The 19,802-nt window shown below is 40.9% G+C and overlaps 1 protein-coding gene across 1 annotated transcript in view; it reads right to left on the minus strand.

Annotated features, from left to right (window-relative positions):
* The window catches only part of NDRG1 (N-myc downstream regulated 1), a 37,550-nt gene extending 32,987 nt beyond the window's left edge, over window positions 1-4,563 (minus strand). The window contains exon 1 of the mRNA XM_015856327.2: window positions 4,433-4,563. The gene's annotated coding sequence lies outside the window, so the exon portion shown is untranslated. The remainder of the gene's footprint in view (window positions 1-4,432) is intronic.
* Window positions 4,564-19,802: the final 15,239 nt, after the last annotated feature.

Below are 19,802 nucleotides of genomic sequence, written 5' to 3' on the forward strand. Positions count from 1 at the left end.
TAAAGAGAAAAGAAAAAAAAAAATATCCCAAACTGACTGGCAGATGAAAAAGATATATTAAAATTGCAACAATTAACTGAAAGGAAGTAGCACAAAACCCAAAAGAAACATAGGAAATGTGATCAGCCACACAAAATTAGAGCAGCAAAACTGACATACATCCTGCTTTGTACAAACAGATGTAGCTGCGGAAAATTTCATCAATACGAGCAGTCCAGTTGTGCATCCACACACACACCGCAGAGCTCTGCTGGATGGAGAACATCCCGCTGACAACAAACTGCTGGGTGCCATCCAAAGACAACACTCCCGTGCCAGTTTGGAAACAAAACAGGCCTGATCCTGCATCAGCCTTTAGCTAAAACTAAACTCATCTCCCTCATTGTTAACATAGGAGCTTTCACATTTGAGTCTGAAATTCGGATAATTGCAGGCTTTACTCTCTAAGCACTTTCTGAGTTTAAGGAATGGTACTGATTCCCACAGATGCTCTGAATTGAGTTTAATTATGTCATAATAACAGTTTAATGATACATGATCACCTATCTGAGAGAAGCTGTGAATGGTTTGTTACTGCTATTCCAACTCCGCACTCAAAGGGAATTAACAATAGGGATTATCTCCTGCTGACTGGCCCCACTGAAGTTACTCAGAGCTCTGGAAGTGACATAGATAGGAAAAAACACCACCATTTGAGAGAAACAAGTTCAATAGCCATTGATTTCCAAGGGGCCTAACCCAGCTTTTTAATAATCAGTAGCAACACAAATTACTGAAATTGAAAACAAGAATTCCATATTAAAAGCCTTTTAAACATTTTCAGAATATTTCCCATGACTTTCTAGTACTAGAAAGTCATAAATTCATCACTTTTCAGGCATAGTTTTTGACAGATAGCACAGGGGAAACCTGTGGAGGTCCCCATGTCTAAGCCTAGAAACTTCTCCACCAAGAAGGTGACAGGGACAGCACCTTTGTGCATAGGTAAACTTACCAGTTACCTTCACCTAAAAGCTGAAGGGCTATCTACATATAATACCATTTGTTTGGAGAAACAGCATCACTGACAGTACAGTGTGCCCTTATGCACTTCCGTGATGTTTCTAAGCCAGAAGCAAACTAAGTCTGTCAGCTAGAAGTCTCACCTGGTCTCAAAAATCAACTGAGGGACATGCTTTAGTGGGAAGTATTGGTGATAGGTGGATGGTTGGACTGGATGATCTCAGAGGTCTTTTCCAACCTTGGTGATTCTATGATTCCATGATTTTAGCAATATTGATACCAAGCAGCTGCTGCACCTGTCATCATCTCCTGGTTCCTGCAGTTTCCCTTCCCAGTGGTCAAATCAGAGCAACAAGAGAAAGTCACTGCTACTGAGTACTGCTGGGATTTAACTAATACAGGCCACCACTTTCCCAGGCTGTATTCCCCTGACAGCAAAAGGGCTTTTGCAGCCTTAAGCTTCCAGCTGTATGCGTGATGTAAATGCTGCTGAACTATAATTAGAGCTTGTATTATTTTTGATAATTTTACTGTTCTTAGTCATCTTCTTTCCAAAGAACTTCAAGCCATTTTCACCCATCTGTATAATTTCTTTCACTCTGTTCATTTTGAGGCAACAAAAGCAGGAAGTATCTCATTATGTTTACACTCCACACAGCTCTAATAAGGTTAAGTGAAAGAACAGTGTTTTCTGTGGGAAGTTCAAAGTTTGCCAGAATCCCTTAATCTGGCCATGAGAAGATGCATGTTGCACTTCAGGCAAACAAATTCATCACTTTGATTTAATAACTTGAGTCAAATAATTTTTCTCATGTCAGCTCACTGACGTGTTAATCCCACCTGAACCACGAGAATAAATGGTTTAGAACAATTATTAATGACCAAGCTCCCATGCCAAACTGCTTCTCAAGGTGCACTGTGATATTTCTATGTAGCCGTCAAAAGGAATATATATATATATAAGTATAGAATAATATTCCCCCTGAGAGCAAAGAAAATGGGGGAATCCTACTATTGTCACTGAGCATTCTTCTGATCTACTCAAATAATCTGTCATGGCTTTAGCATCCCTTTCTATTTTGGCAAGAACAAAAAAACACCATTGTGCAGGGGAGAAACAGCACAACTTAAGGAGACTTCAGGTGGGGAAGGTGCTGGTTCCCAAACAGCAGCATGTACATGTGGCAGTGCTCCCCCCAGCAGGGACACCCACATCACTTGTGCTGTTGCCAAATTCCATGGGCACCTAACAGATCATCATCTCCATCCTGCTGCCACTTGGGATGAAGTGACCAATGCATGAATGAAGGGCACCAGTATATAGACCTATTTTCTGAAGAGAAATAAATGAAAAATCCCAGTTTGGCAAGACCTCCTACATGCCCTTCCACTAGCTTGGCTTCAGGCCAGCTATTCCAGAGGATGCCCAATCTCAAGGAATTATTTCATCTCTCAGTTCACTTAATGTTTTAAGAAACTGTTATGTTTTAAGTGGACTAAGAGATTAAATAATTCCTTGAGACTGGGCATACCCTGAATGTTTTGGTTCAAAGTTTTCAAGCTAAGGCCCAGCCCATTGTGTGCCTGCCTAACAGCAGCTCAAGGAACTCACATTCAGAAGTTGCAGCCTGCAGTTCCTCAAACTGTTATGCCACAGCATTTGTTCTATTTATGCTGAAAAATATCAGGTTCAGAAACCATACACCTCCTAAGAAGTCTCTCATCATTACATTAAAAACTGTTTTCACTGTACAAGCTATTTCCAGATAACTCTGTATGTCCAATCACACATCAGTTTCTCCTGAATGCAATGATGAATTATTCTTCTTGAAGGCTCCAGTGCTTATTAGTACTCAGGAGATCATACACTTTGGAACACCTTATTTTTTGCTGCATCTAATCCTGTTCTACATTTCATCCACAGTCATTAAGCTCTTGCTGCGCACGGGACAGAGTACAGCATTAGCTGCTTGCTGTTGACTTCAGTACTTGTGGTAAGAACAGAGTCACTCTATGTCAAACTCTGTTAGACTTTGGTTAAGAAAACACAAGATTTTTAAAAACACAAGATTTTTAAAAACACACTCCCAGAGCCAAGTTCAAACTGCACAAACTTAATGCTGCTGGCCAAAGTTTTGCTGTAAATTATGCCTGTAACAGCCAAGACTAAAAACAGCAAGGCAGGCTTGCACGTGTGGAAGTATTTCATAGCTGTTGTTTAGAGGCTATTTCTATTGCTTGCCCCAAATAGCGTGTTTATCAGCAGCTGTATATTTTTGACACACTCAAGCTCCCCCCCAAAAAAAAGTGGACAAAAAGTCAGAGGAAGTCAAAGCATTGTGAAACCTAGCAAAGTATCTGGACAGAAAGCTTCAGGTTGTCATTGCCTTTTCCATACCTCTACTACTGCACTTTCCAGGTCAAAAACACAAGCCTAATTTAAATAGACAAGTCAGGAAAATAAATAAATAAAAGTAAAATAACACAGCTGGTAAATATCTCTACCTGGAGCCTAAAAAGAATCCCTAGTTATTTTGGGTGTGGGATGCAAAACTGGACATGAGAGGCTTCATAAAACAGTGGTTAAGACAGTGAGTAAGGCAAATTTGCAAGTGTTTCATAGGGAAATCATAAATCATAACTGAATAGAAAGCACTAATCAAAACATCCTTGCTGCAGAATGAAATCTGTTCTTTCACCAGATCCAGTACACAGACTGCCTCCACTACAAAACTACACTAAGCATCCTGAACCTGAGAGTGCCTGAAAGGGCTTACAATTAATTGCACCCAGCAGACCATAATAAGATGGCAACCCCACTAAAACCACTGTCAAGGAAAGTCTGGATGTCAGTCAAGTCTATCATCTGCTGCAAATACAACACAGAGCTGCGACAGCACAGAGACAAGAGCAACAAGCGCCAGTAGTCAACTTCCGTAATAAAGTATGTGCTTTCGTTTCACAGCTGTTTACCAGCCCAGCCCGCTGCTGCCACGGGAGCCTCAGCCGTGACAGCAGCATCCAACAGCTGCCCTTGCCGCTGCTATGGCTGGGGAACGGCTCAGCTGCCAGCCTGCAGCCCCTGCCACTTCTCCACCCGCTTTGCCAGCAGTTAGAAAAACCCTGCCTGGAAGAAGGGGGAAAGAAGAAGAGGAAAAAGAAAGGAAAAGAGATAAAAATAAATAAATAAAAGCACGGAAATGAGAAAGAAGGAAGAAAAAGAAAAGAAAAAAAAAAAAAAAGAGGGGATGATGCAGTGCTAGACCCTCGAGTGGGCTCGGCTGCAAGGCTCACGAGGGAGGTTATGTGGCTGGACGGTTGCATGGCTAACTGGGATGGATGGATAAACAGAGTAACAGAAAGACAGATAGATAGATGAGACTGATAGATAAACAGGTAGGTAGGTATAGATAAACGGACCCGCCCCTACCTGTCCCCAACAGCCGCTCTCCGTACTCTGCCACCGCCGCTCTCCAAGCGCCACCCGCCTGCTCCCGCGGGGTGGATTTATAGCCCTCGCCCCGCCCGCCGGGAGGCGCTGCCCTCCACCGCCGCTGTCCGTGCCTTCCCGGCGGCCGCACGGGGCGGGCCGCCACCCGTTTCGGGGCTCCGCCCGCCCGTCCCAGTATCCTAGTGCCTGCCCCGCCGCCTGTGGATGTCAACACATCGGCTGCCAGATCTGGACCGGGTTCTTACATCTCAAGTGGAAACACTGCCCCTCCACCAATAAGCCGGATCCCCCCTCTTCCATCTGGTCGTGCAGCCCAGCCGGGAGGAGGCTCGCTTCTACACCTCCCTTCCGGAGAAGATTTTTGAGTGCAGCGAATAGCTGAGACTTGCCGTGCTTCAAGAAGTTTACTGTGACGGGAAAGAGTTTCACACAATTCAATGAGGAGAGGCGAGTTTGCACAAGAGGTTTTCCCAAAGACCTGAAAAGTAGCATTCCTAGGAAAGGCTGAGCAAAGGACTGCAATGGGGGAAGGGGATCCTCGTACAGTGGGTCAAAATCATGTGTAATGTGTGCACTGCTATATAAAGATAAGCCTGCTTACCAAATTCTGAATTGTGAAACTAATGCATTAACATGACCGCAAGGACTGAATGCTGCTTTCAGCAGGAACAAAATAACGCCCTCATACATTTCTAATGAAGTTCAGAGGGTGCAGCGGGTGCAACAAGTGCTGTGTGAGTTTCCCAGAGAACAGCTCTTTGGCAAGAAGCGCAGCTAATCGTTTATTCCAAAAAGAGGCCCTAGCCTGCTGAGTGAAAAGTATCTCTATATACACAGATCTGCTGTGTAACCACCCACAAAGGGGCAGGTTAAACTGTGACAGCCTGCTCTGCTTTTCTGGCTTCCTGTAAAGCACGCTTAACTCCATATGTGTGATTTCATGTTAACAGCCACACTCCTATGACAGACTGCTGTGACCCAAACTACTGAAATCAACAGTGTATTTTGATACTCTGTCATGCAGTAACTTGAAGGTGAAATCAGAAATTCCTGATACTCTGAAACTCTGGTAAACTCTCAGCTATACAATAACCTTCCTAAGTCCAGCCTGTGAAAGATTGCTGCTGTTCAGATGCATATTAGCTTCTCTCCTCCTAACCCCGCTTCTGCATCTTAGTCAAAAGTGCTGACTTTGGAAAAAGAAAACTGGAAATCTTGTTCATTTTTTTCACTGTGAAATAGTGAGAGACATGTTGTGCAGCAGCAACTGTGAAATATTAAGTGTTTACTAAATCTAAGTTCTCTTCAGGTTTTCTTACCTTTGATTAGTTGATGTGTACAAGGGTGAATAGTGTTTCTAAAACAACAAAAGGGAAGCATTTGTCATTGTGAGACACAGACGGAGCTGTTCTGTGTATGCTCTTTGTTGTTTTTTTTTTTTCATCACAAAAGGTCAAACAGTTTTCGTGCTCCCTTTATACTGTGAGGCCAAGAAGCCTATGAAACCATGAAAAATCATTTACAACTGAGCCGATTTCAAAGTCCGATCTTCAAAATGAAGTCATCTAATAGCTTGGCTCACTGTTTGTTATGGAAGATCTGTCTAGATCAGTGGCTCCTAAAGTTATGGAACAAGTGCTAGAACAAAAAGATGGGCTTGACTAATTTTCCAAGGGATTAATCCTTTCTTCATCTGATCATGAAACAGAATCTCTCGGAAGTGTTCAGTCCTTCAGAAAACAGATCTGGGTTGGTGTCTGTGTGGTTTGGCCCACCTTCAAGCAGTTTTTCATTCTGCTCTGTTTGGCTGCTTTCTGGGGAAGGGGCTGAAACTCAAAAGGTTCAAATAGAATGAACCATTTCATATGCAGCAAACACAGACTTCTGCAGTAAAAACAAGTACTGAGATTGGAACAAACTGGAGAGCTGGGATGAAGTGTTTTCTTTTGCTTTGACTTCTGCAGTTTGTTATTTAGATCACATGTATTGTTGGACTCTGAAAAATGCTGGAGACAGAGAGGTAGAGGCCTCCAGGAATCAATGGCTGGGAATATGTGCATCCAGATTGAGACCCCTCACTAGCTCAACCACAGTTCCTACCTATTCTGCTTGTTTATAATAAGAGAATAGCTGAGAACAGGCTGAGAATAACATAGTGATCTACAGGGCCTTTTGAGGGTGGTTGTTGGATTGCAAAAGAAAATGATGTTGTTCCAAAACCAAGTTAGGAAGTATTTTACTATGTGAAGATGTAATTGCTGAAGTTTGTACTTGGAGAGCCAAATCCTGCCATGTGCCAGAAAGGAACATAGCTGAAAACTTGGGGAACTTCATTCCCTTGGCTTCAGGCAGTCTACTCAGAAAACAGGGAAAACAGGAATTTCAAGGCTTAATTTGCTAGGGTGGCACTGCTGACAAAGCAGCAGGCAGTGCCTCAGTGAGCTTTCAGCCTGTGCTGGGCTGCACGACTGCGCACGCTGCCTTCCCATGGTGGCCGAGCACCTCCTGTACCATCTGCAGTACGTGCAGAGAAATGCGGACTGGAAGAACCACTGTGCTAGGGAGACAGGCCAGCTGCCAACCACAGGGGCCCACTGAAAAGCTAATGAGTACTTCTACTTTAAATATTATTTTATTTAACAAACCAGCTTTACACAGCTGGCATGAGCTTAGCTTTTTCAAATGAGCATCTCTATGGGGAAGGCTGCGCAGCCACTGATTTCCATCCTTTACCAGCTAATGGGCTGTCACTGCTCTCCAGTTCTGTCTATGACTTCCAGTCACGATGGCAGCATCAGTCTCACAAGATTTTTAAAAGTAAATAGGCATTGATTTACTGGTTTACTTTGTTCTAGTAAGCTGAGGCTTTGCACACCCAAAGAGATACACGCAAAGAAGGCAAACGTCATACTTCCATACTTCCATGTTAGAGAAAGATTCATGTTCAGTGTATAATCATACGTGCTGGGCAGAAACCTACTTAAGTCTTCCAATACCTGGAAGTAACAATCTTTCAGGATTTAAAAAGCTCTTTAAAGCTGTTAAGTAATCAATGCTTACCAGGCTCCAGGGAAAAGAAGATGGTACAAATGAAGAACCACTAGATTAGGGACCTGATCCATTACCCACCACAGGGCAGCAGTTTCATCTGTATTGAGATACTATGGAAATAGATTTTAATTATTTTACTGTTCTCCTTTCCTTGCTATGACAGCATTAACACTGGAAATTACGGTGGTTGTGCTGCAGCAGTAAAGAAGGAAAAAGAGTTGAATGAACTTGGAACACAGCATTATTTTTTTTAAGAAGTCCCTTTCTGTAGAAAACTCTCTGCACTCTATTTACATTTAAGCAGTGGTAATATTATTAGTCACTGCTAGAGTAACTGGGTGTTCCCTTGTTCTCACTAACAATACAGCTACATGTTTTATGAAAAATACACTTGATGTTTGCTGGTTCATGTAAGAAGAATTCCCTGTGTGACCCATCAAATATCACACCCTATCCACCGGGAATTTTATTCTACTGGAGCTTTTGTTGTCTTTGGATCCTTTTATGATGCTGACACAGAGCCATATGGATCAGTTGTCCTCCAAAATCTATCCAATGCAGCTTTGAACTGGGTCACTGACCTCAATAAAAAATTATAAATAAATAACACAATGGACTACAGATTCACATGCCCTTGTCACAGATTTCCCTGATATCATCCACATCCCTGCATAAGGACTCATTTCCAGTTTGGAAACTACTTTTGGCAGGTTTATCCTTTTCAGTAAGAGCATAGATGTGAGATGACTCATTGGGCTTGCAGTATGAACTTCCTTCCATTTGCAAAGGAAGTAACAGACATATATATATACATATATATTTGCATATTTGTTTAAAAACTAGAGTATTTTTTTCTAGGTATTAATTTGATGAATGGAGTGGCTGGTTTTTATTTTATTTTATTTTGTTTACAAAGCTATGTCCCTTCTGGTGAAACATTTGGGAGGATTTGGTTGGAACTAGATGATCTTTCATATCCATTCCAATCCAAGCTGTTCTATGATTGTATGATTTTTTTCCAAAGGGAACATTTTTGCAGGAAGTTCAGTGGACTGATGTGGCATCTATGAACAAAACTCACAGCAGGACTTAGCTGCTGAGTGATGGTCTCAGCTCCAGAATCAGCATTCATGCTTTCAGTCCAATGCATGGGAACTACTAAAGTGCCCAAGAAGTGGGTTTCAGAGAAGTCAAAATGCTGAATGGCAAATATCAAACCTACCCAAGAGAAAGTGCCGAGAGAGGCATGGTTTAAAATAGGTTTTATGTTTGTTTCCACATAAGGTTTTTGGCTCTGAGTCATCTCTGAGAGAAAAATACCTATCATCCATCAGTCCGTGCTTTCTCTATTACTGCCTCATAGTCAATAACCCATGGATAATGCAGGCCAAATACCATACATATGCAGTTGAGTTGGAGCACAGCCCTCCTGCTTACCAGGAAAGAATCTCAATCACAGCCTACTCAGTGGTTATATACTCTTGCACAACATTTTGCTTGCAGTTTCTCTTGTTGATGCTAACACATCTTGGAAATAAATAAATAAATAAAATCAGCAAATCAGACAAAACCAGATGAATTTGGTTCTGTGGCTCAAAGATGTTGTTTGAAAGGCTAGGACATTGCTCTATATCCCTGCTACAGTAGGAAAGGGAATCAGGATTTACCACATAGTACTCCTATTTTTCCAGTTCTCTTCCAAACAGGGCTCAGGTTGTAATATCTAGATTAAAGCAAAGAATGCGTGAAGAGAGTTTTTTCAGTGTGTCTCTTGGGCAAAGATGGAGTCAACAGAGGCTCTCTGAAACTTGCACACAATTAGACAAAAAGGAGGAAATCCCAAATGGGGATCTAGAACAACTCCTCTTCCTACTACAGCAGTGGTTTTGCACATATCATGTGGTAAAGGTCTGTATTTGGTGGCAGGGTTATCTTGTCCTGATTTCAGCTGTGACAGAATTACTTCCTCCGTAGTGTCTGGTATGATACTATGTTTTGGCCTTTGGAGAAAAACGCTGTTGATAATACAATGTTTTAGTTGTTGAGCAGTGCTGCACAGAGCTAAGGATGTTTCTTTTTCTCAGCTTGTACTGCCTGGGCAATGAGGGGGATAGGGGTAACACAAAGAGCTAGAATGGGACAGAACCAGAACCACTGACCTAAAATGGCCAGAGCGACATTCCATATATAAATTTCATATTCCATAAAGAAAAGACCATAAAACTGAGGGGAGTTGACTGGTGTTGCAGCTGCTGCTCTGAGACCATTTGAACATTGATTGGTGGGTGGTGAGCAGTTGCTTATTGCATCACTTGTTGTTGCAAATATATATATTTATAATTGCTATTATTTCTGTCTTCTTTTTCTGTATTACAAAATAGCTTTTACCTCAATTCACGAGTTCTACTTCTTTTCTTTTTCTTTTTCTTTTCTGATTCTCTCCCTCATCCCACTAGGTAGTGGGGAAGTAAGCAAATGGCTGCATGGTGCTGACCTGCCTTCCAGGTACCGCAAGATGTCTTTATTTGCTTGCATATTAACCACAGCTGGAGTGTAATGCATTGTTGCTAACTATCTTGCCTGATTTAATCTCATGTTTTCTACTCAGGCAGGTTCTTTGCTTTTATCTTCTTTATCACCTGCTTGTCACAAAAGCAGGAGAGTACCGTTCACCATGGCCTGTCTGCATGCTGATGGCCTCTGTGGAAAGTGCATGGTGGCCAGCTGCTCGGCGGCCCACTTGTTTTCCCAAGGCTAAACACAAAGCTGTATGGAGCTTCTGAGAGATCAGAGAATAGGTTTTATGGCACCTGATAGCCCCTTTTATGAGTCTGTTTAGGCCTGTTGAGGGAATATTGCAATCTTCAGGCCTGTCCACCTGCTAGACATACACGTACACACCTGTATTTAAAGTGACATAGAGCTGATTTCATTGGGGATCTAAGCTAAACATACAGATGAATGCAGTACATTCCCCTCTAGGTGTAGCTGTACTGAGTGGGCATGAGATATTATTCTTGTCTTATTCATGTTGATTCTTTTCATGCCAACAATAAGCAGTCAAGGAAGTACAGAGATCTGTTTGAACTGTGAACTAAAAGCAGTGCTGTAAACCTGCACAGTGGTCAGAGGAGGAATGCAACATTGCACCTTTATAAATGAGTGGGAATTTTTTGCAGATCTCAAAGGTAGATGACCTTCTCCGTCCTATATCCAGTGATACTTTGCATTATTCAGGAAGGGTTTACTTTGACTCAAGAAATCATATTACAAAGTATTCCTTTTGCATGGGCAACTGCTATTTTCTATTCCTCTTCTAAGAGTAGTGTGTGTACTTCTCTTCCAAAAAGGACCTGTGAGAACATAGGCTGAACAAGTCACTAACTTACTTTCTGAAACATTGTGTACATAAAGTATTTAACAGAGGCCAGCTGATACCCGCAGTTATACATCTAAGACTTCTTACAGCTGCAGTCTGCTAAGCTGATGCCCTGGGGTGCCAAGACCCTCCATCTGAAGATACACTTTTAAGTTCTAAATGTCAAAAGCTGCTTTCACACAGTAGGAAATAGGTGTTCTGTATACTTGAGCATTAGGAGGAAAACACTGTGCACATCCATCCCATAGGCACAGAACTAAGAACATTAAAACTGAATTAATTTGATGGCTGGATGAGCAGCGTGTGTCAAGACTGGAGTTTTCCACTTATTTATGTAGTACAGGCTTGGCAGTGACTTGTTATCAATAAAGTTGTGACCCTGAAGATACAGGGTTTGAGTGTGGGCTCTGATAAGACAGACCGTTCAGACCCAGTCATCACAGAACCTGGAAGCCACCAGAAAACTGCCTAATTCTAAACACTTTGGTGTTGGCTGAATTGACTTACATGTCTGTCTGAAAGCTTTGTCACTTTCTGTCATTCCTGTACTGACCCAGACAGAAGAAACCAAATGCAAGGTGATGTCATTGTTTGTGACCTTTATTTGGAGAAAAAAATTGCTCCCAAACTGAAATACCAGTGCTTCCCACTCTCTTTTTACCCCTCGTCTTTCATGATTATGTTTTGAAGGAGGTTTCTCAACTATCTGTCAATCTGGAAGGTAATTTCTTCCCCCTCACCTCACCTCCCACTCAGTCTTGCTGAAGTGTTGCTTTATGCAAAAATACAGAAACACAAATACATGTGTGTACCAGAAAGCTTCTTATGCTTCTTCTATTTTTTACTTCTTTTTTCATAGCAACTCTGAATATGCAACTCACAGCTCAGACAAACTTTTGAGTTCACTGTCTGAAGATGGCTTGAAATAAAGCAGAACATTACACTGGCCATTGCCCATCAGTGTAAGGTGCAACTAAGAAAGTATAAGTCAAATTCTTTCCCAGCCAGGTCTGATAAGGAAGATCTGTCTAATCTTTATAAGACAGTGATGACATGCCTGCTGCTTGTTAATGCACTTAAAAATATACACCTTTTGGTCTGAGAGCAAAATTACATACCAAAAACACAGATGATCAATTAATTAAAAGAAATTCTTGCTCTGCAAGACAGTACCAAATGGCATAATTTGCTATCAGTTAGATGACTACTTATGAAATTTTTGGTTCTAGAAGTTGCTTTTATAATTTGAACCCATAGCCAAGGAAACACATAAAACACAAGCACCTATGTAACAAATAACTCAGGTTTCCTTCCTGTCCCATATACAGAGAAATGGAGGTTGATTCACTTTTCACAGCAGAGGGACTTTGTTGTTAAGAAGAAGGTGCTGCAGAGGGTGTAGGACACAGAGAGCAATTATAGATTGCAATCTAGTCTCAGGGTCTCTTTAGGCAGAATTTGTCAAAGACCAGGTGTGCAATAATAAGATGATACAATGGAGCAGATACAGGAGAAGGGAGCAATAGAAAAGTTGATTGCAGTTCTTGCAGTAAAGCTGAACATGCTTTTTTTCTTGTCAGCCATTTCAAGACAGTTGCTCAGAATCAAAAGCCAGCTCTAATTCATCAGTTCATTTATTTAATAACTTTAAAGTCTGTTCCCTATTACGCAGGACATGGTAAATCTGTTTGAGATTAACAAATTGAATGAGTCAGAAAAAATTCCCACTTCGGTGTTAAGTTTGTCTTTTATGAGCTAAATCTCAAACAGATGCTAGGCCCATACCACGAAATAAAAACCGACCAAAATCCAATCTTTGTCCCTGACATTAAGTGGCCCAAACTAGCTCTGGCTTCATGTCATAAGACCAGACCTCTGCAGCAGACTGCCCACCCAAACATTGCATGGCACTTGGCCGTGCCTTTCCTATGTGCTACAAGTGATGTCCCCATACTTCTAGCACATTATTATTATTATTTTTCATCTGTTTTTCAGTTCAAAGGATCTGAAATAATCTGAGGGAGGTGTTGCAATCCACAAAAGTGATGTTTCTATGGCACAAAGCTGGAGGGATATGCTGCACGCCCCAGGGTATGAATGAGACAATACAAGCATGCTGGAAGATGCAAAGCCCAATGGGATTGCCTTGGGATCTGTGTAGGCTGGAGTGCAGTCTTCTCTGTGCCGCTGTTGGACAGCCATGCAGCAAACAGCAATTAAGTGATGTGGGCAGATGAAGGACAGGGATTTGAGCTCATACTCTGTCCCATGTTAGCTTAGACATACCTAGATGAACTGAACAGGTTTTGTTGTGTCATTAATCCAAATTCCAGTTGGGTACATGGAACGCTGACTGACACTGGGAAAAAAGCCAGTTTAACCAAATAATTTTTTAAAAGTGAAGGGAGCGTAGTGGATATAATGTATCTTAGCTTTGGTAAGGCTTTTGGAAACCATCTTTAAAAATATTCTTTTCAATCTAAGAAAGTATGGGATGCACGAATGTGGCTTAAAGAAATGGATATACTGCTAAGATCAAAGTGTACAATGATCCCAGGTGAAGGCCAGTAACAAGTGGAATGCTGCAATAATCTAGTATTGTTCAATATTTTCATCAGTTATTTGGATAATGAGATTATAATCATTTACTGTATCCCACAGCAAATTCAAGATAGCGTTAATTGAGGGAAAGTGATTGCTATACCAAGCAGCAAAGATTTAACACAGTAGACCCTTGTGAAATACGACTATTGTACTAAGAAGAACTTCATGATATCCAGCAGTGGATTATTCCTGGAGTGGAATAATCCCATACACTGGCAGAGGTTGGGAACTGAATGGCTGAGCTTTAGTGAAGGTGATCTGGAGATTGTGGTTGATGCCTGAATGAGTATGAGTCAAGAGGCTGCTCTCACGGAAAATAATGCAAAAAGCACACTGAATTACATCAGAAATGTGCTCAGAATATTTGGAGAAACTGTTGCCTCCTTTATTTATCTCTGGTGAGACCAGTTTTGAATCTCCCAAGATATTAAGAACCTTAAAGAACCTAGTAAAGATCTGTAGATATAGCCAGGAGATTACGGCATATTACCTGCAGGAAGGTAAAGGAGCTGGGATTGTTTAGTCTTGCAAAGAGGATTCTCGGGGGTGGGCTAATAGCAACCTACCTCTATCCAAATGCAAACTGCAGGGGTGATGAAGCCAAACCTTCAGTAGTGGCAGAGCATAGAATCAAGCCATGGCTACAGACAGAGAGGTTGAGATTACCTCTAAGTTTAAGAAACCGGCATAACAAGGAGAACAAAAACAAGTTCTGCTAAGTGAAAGTTGCAGGCAAAGGGAAAGTTGTCAAAGGAAGGTGTAATGTAGATCACAGCAAGGTTGGGACAACCACCATACAACTGAGGGTGGGCAGTGAGAGAGGCCAAGAGGTGTACTCTGAAGATTTCATCTTACTGGCCAAAATAACCAGTCACTAGCCTGAAATACTACAGTACAGCATGTCATCTGGGTATGGAATGCAAGCTAATAACTAAAAGTTTAAGAAAGAAATTAAAAATGCAGAAATTTTGGTATACAGTAACATGACTGATTAAAATGCTGTTTAAAATTACAGGTAGGGTTTGGCTGCACAGGCTATTTCCACATTCAGTTGTCATTGGAAAGGGAAGAGCTCACCAGGGAAGAGAACTGTTTCAAAGACTCCATATAAGGGAACACTAACTGGGACAGAGAATTCAGATAAATATGCTAAGAAGAACAGGAAAGTCACAACCACTGAAGACTCTTGATGGTACCTTGAGGGGAATGCATTGGAAAGAGGTAGCAATAACTCATAAAGCTTGTCATTTTGCCATAAGAACAGGCCAAGTAGAGCAAGAAGAAATAACCCAAAGCACTGTTTACAGCACTAGAATAATTGCATTTAAAATGCCAAGCTGTGTTTATTAGCTGGAATATATCAGTTAAGTTCTTATGGTTTCTATCCTAAGATGCATGCAGGCATGACACATTTGTTTTTACTATATACTGGACTAAATTGCCAGTAATGGTCAGCAGCACTCATAGCTCTACGGGCATGAGTTCCCACTGTCTGTAGTCAAGATGCTCTTGCTTTCATTGTCTTTCTTCAAATGGGTTGGTCACAATTGTTATTGAATTAAAAAAGCAGCTATTCAAAAGGCCTGAACAGCAAGGTTGTGTTTAGCTCTGTTCCCTTACTGAACTCTGCAGGTCTCTGCCAGAATAACCGAGGATTTAATTTAGCTTTTCATCACCCAGTGGTAAGATAAAACATGTGTGGATGCAAGGCCACAAGTGTTTAATAGCGTGTAGCAAAACTTTACAAATCTGGGTAATTATTGTTCATTTCTGCTGTTATTACATTGCTGGGCAGAGTTCAGGTTAAGAACCTTGCTTTGCTAAAAATGAATATCAAGACAGAGCTTGTGCCAAAAATGTTCACTATTGAAATGGTGAGGGCATTTCATATCACCTTCTGGATAGGGGTCTGGGCCCAGGGTCAATTAATAATTACAAGTATTAAAGCCCACATGAATATTAGCACTGCAGGATGATTGGATTTTGAATGTATGTAGACACACCTTTTAGAAAGCCCTGAATGAATTAATCCACCTACTGTGGTACCAGGGAACCTTGTACAAAGGGAGAATCTAACTACCAGGAAACCACCCTGTGTCATGGAGCCGTCATTGGGTCTCCTCACCTTTGGTGATGAATACATCTGAGTCACAGATTGTTTAACAGCATGACTGATGCTGACTTCATCCTGGGGGGAAAAAAAAAAGTAGGTATGTACAGAAATTTTGATGTCTGAGGCCCCATGTCTGAAAAGACAACACTTTGTGTCCCTTCAGCTCAGAAAGATACTGAGCAAAATGATAAGGAGTGTCATGGAGAGCATTAGTTACTGAATGCCAGATTTCCTGTTTAGCCTTCTTTCCTTGCTGGAAAGCATTTATTGCTTTGTTTGTCCCTCACATCATAGGATATTTTCTTCTCAGATGGAGTTCTTTAAAAATTATCAGAATTTAAAGGAGAACAAAAATATGTTGCAGTTTTTATGGATACTTTTCAAAGATGGTATTTCCAATCATATTTGGATAGAACTTCAAAGCCATTTTGCTAGAATCTTAAATAATGTGGAAAAAAAAAAAAAAAAAGAAAGAAAAAAGAAAAGCCCTCTTAATCCAGAAGGGAAGTCCTGACCATAACCAGACATCACTTTGTGAAAAGCATAAACATCTGTTTGTAGTGTTATTTAGAACTGCATAAATTACCACCCATTTTTGAGCATGTCACAAAAATAGCATTATGTAGCATGGACAAAATTGGAAACCATTAGTTCTGTCTACAGAGCCACTGGTATATCTGATTCTTTCTACTGTGTTATCACTGCCATTAGCTCCACGACATGAAAGCCCTCGGGAGCCTCATTTAACCTCATGTTCCATCCATGCCACTTGATGTAGATTTGCAGCAATTGGGAGAAGCGATAGATCTTTGCCCCTCCAGCAGCTGAGGAGTTACAGTGAGTTGTTTTCATCTGTGAAAGGAGTCTCTGTAGGTTGCCTCTGTTTCTATTACAAACTTGAGACAGAGGCTGAAAGCAGACTTGAGCTGCCGAAGGCTCATTTTTTACTGATCTTTCATCACTTTAGTGCTCTTTGCTTAACCCTAGTCTTAGTCGAGCAGAAGGCTCCAGGTGCAGACTTGAAAGCCAGCTCTCAGCCCTTCTATCTGCAGATGTGATGATTTTCTAAGATGGGTCCAATGGACTTCAGAACTATCTGAAGGAAACCCGCCTGATTCTCTGACATGATCTCATGTAATAACAAGGTGAGGGGATTTGTAACCTCTGCTATTGGAGAGCAATCTCACTGAAAGTTTAAGTCCTTCAAGACTCTCTTTCTGGATGAAAGAATCCACAGCCTTGGCTCAGACTCTTCTTCATACAAAACGGCAAGAGCAGGTTAATAAAGCTGTCTCTGGGGCAGCTGATGCAGAAAACATACACAAGAAAATATATCCATGCAATTCAAAGACTTCAAAGGAGTGGCTTTGTTAGAAATAGCCACCTACAGTGTTGCAGACTGATTTGTTCTCCCTGCACAGATGATCATACTGAGCCAGATAAAGAATGAAAGCAGAAGAGGAAAAAGAAAGTGGCTGGTACCGAACATGTCAGGCGTTCAGCAGAAGTTTGTCAAAACAGAACAGAACTTTGTCTTCAACAAAGAGGGAGATATCCATTTTCCAGCAGCTGCAGGGTACTACTGAATTAGACATTTTTAGAGCCACATAGTCATCATGCCCATTGCCAACATCCAGCAGTGATGTACTCAAGAGTTTTCCTGGCACGGTATCAAACCTCTCTAAAATAATCTTTAGTGGTCTCAGCCAGTACATTCCCTGGTACTGCAGAAAAACAGAGCCAGGGCACAGGGGTGTGATGCTGAACATGAAGATTTGGCAAATATTTAAGATCAGGATTAGTCACTATTTTAAAACACTTTCAACTGATAATTATCCCTATATGCCGTGACACCGAAACTTCTTCCCATAATTTAATAACGGTAATGGTTCATTATTGTTAATGATATATCATTTATTGTTAGGAGATCTGATACTATTAAACTGAAAACAGACCCTTCATGTTTGAGGTTTGCTTACAAAGTAGAAAAAGAATGACATATCCTTTTTAACTTGCATGATTGATAGAACTTTTGAAGGGGGACAGATCCCAATTTTTCTGATCATAAAGAGAAGAGATTTAGTAGCAGGAAGCAAAGAAAAAGATAATACTGGTATCTGGCATAAACCCTCCTTTCTTGTCATTCAAGCTGTTTCTTACTTGAAGGATAAATGCAAGTGATAGTTGTTGCTTTTGAGAAAGTTAAGCTGCTTTTAAGATGCCTTTAAGTCTAGGAAAGTCTGCTGAGGAAGCAAGTAGCCAAGATGACAGGAGCTCAAAGTGGTCCTATAATATTGTACAAAGCAACAACACAAACTGTGTAACTCTGAAGTTGAACAATGTCTTTTCCTGTTTATTGCTTTGTTCTCAATCTACTGGTGGTGCAAACATTTGGAGAAGAAAAACAGCATAAGCACCAGAGGATCATGTGGAGAAGGGAGGGTAAGGCATCCTGGAAAACAGGAGATGTGAGCCTGCAAGAGACTAGAAAAATATCTGAGCTAGCTTCCTACAGAGAGAGGATTAGGGAAACTCGGGCAGCTTCTTGTATTTGCAACCACAGCAGCACAAGACTTCAAAACAGTGGGCCTAAAGCACTGCACTGCTGCGTAATGGGGACTCAGTACTAGATAAAAGTGCTACTGGAAGTATTGACTTACTGTATACATAAGAAAAAACAAACTACTAGCCTCAAGGAATTGAGAAGGAATTGAGGATTTACTCTATTGACAGGAAGCCAGAGTTGAAAGGAAATTCTCTGCATTTTACAAATATTGTTTTTTTCTCCCTTAAAGCAGGAAGGATGCCAAGCAGCTTCTAGAGGAAAGAATAGAACCTCTCTTTTCATATTAAATTACAGAAATCGGAGTTGAAGGGGGCTCAAAACAGGAATTTGTCTCCCTGTTAGAAAAAGAATCAGGTAAAGCATGCCATTCCTTATCAAGTTTATTTGACCCCTTTTAAAATCATCCATTAAATCTCCCACTTTGAGGATTCTCTAGATAATGTCTTCTGAGACATATTACTTGAAGATTTTTTTTCTATCTTTTTTTTCCTCTTAGTTCTTTCGTATCATAGCCTGTGGGCATCTAGAGATCAAGCTTTCCTTCTGACTCTTTCCTTTCTACTCTTGAAAACAATTCCATGCCCAGAAGGGCAGGCAGTTTGGCTGCTTTCCATCTCCTCTGAATTTCAGTGGTGTTTCTGTGGTTGTCTGTACTTCTTAGCCTTCTGGAAAGCAAAACAAGCTTAATTTTGAGAACAGTTCTTCATAAATCACATTTCCTGAGGTGCTTGCCAGGTTCATACGTAGTGCTTTTCTCAGGTCTTTCTGTGCTCTTTGCATTCTTCTTTTTTTTAAAGGGCGGTATTCAAAGTTGGCACTGAGCTCTGAAAGTCTGTGGTGCTGATGGGCATCTCGCTAAGTTTGTTTTCAAAGGGGAAAAATGAACTACAGGGTTTACCTCCCAGGTCTGACTTGCAGCACTCCTGCTAATGTGCTCCAGGATGACATCTGCTTAGTTGCGTAACTGTTACTTTCTTTTTAATGTTTCAGTTTGTAGATCTCTTTCTATGCTATTGCTGTCTTTATGTCCTTTCCTATTTGGGCTATGATATCTCCCTTCTAAGATGGTAACAAATAAATTTAGACAATTCCTTCTCTTTCATGTGATCATTCTGAATGTTGAACTTGTCCCTGCAGGTTGAAGCCAAGTGATTACCGTAAGTTATAGTTCTGTTTTACAGTGATATAAATCACTAGCTGAAGGGAGCTATTTAATGTGTCATCCTTGCTGGGTAGCAATTATTGCAGCCTTCTCTGAGACACATCACTAAATTTTAATAGTTGCTTTAGAGTAGCTTTATCCAGTCCACGCATCCCTGCTTTCCTTATGAGAATATTATGCTGAAATTGTACCTAAAGTTTTATTACGAAAGCTATAAATCATGTCAGCTGTTTCCTTCTCATCAGCTGGCTATGTTATGGAGTCAGAAAAGAAGCTTAATAATGCTTAATGTTGTTTATGTTCTTCATAGATACTGATATCTCTTTACTTCTAAAGCTGGAAGATTTTGCCAACAGAAATTCTCACGAGTGTGAATATTCCATCTAATAAAGTAAAAATTGCAAAGCACAAATAACTTCTGCTTTACTCTCCATGAAGTTTTGCTTTAAAAAATCAGGAATACCCTAAAACAGT

The sequence above is a fragment of the Coturnix japonica genome, chromosome 2 (assembly GCF_001577835.2).
Source record: "Coturnix japonica isolate 7356 chromosome 2, Coturnix japonica 2.1, whole genome shotgun sequence".
Classification (NCBI taxonomy): Eukaryota; Metazoa; Chordata; class Aves; order Galliformes; family Phasianidae; genus Coturnix; species Coturnix japonica.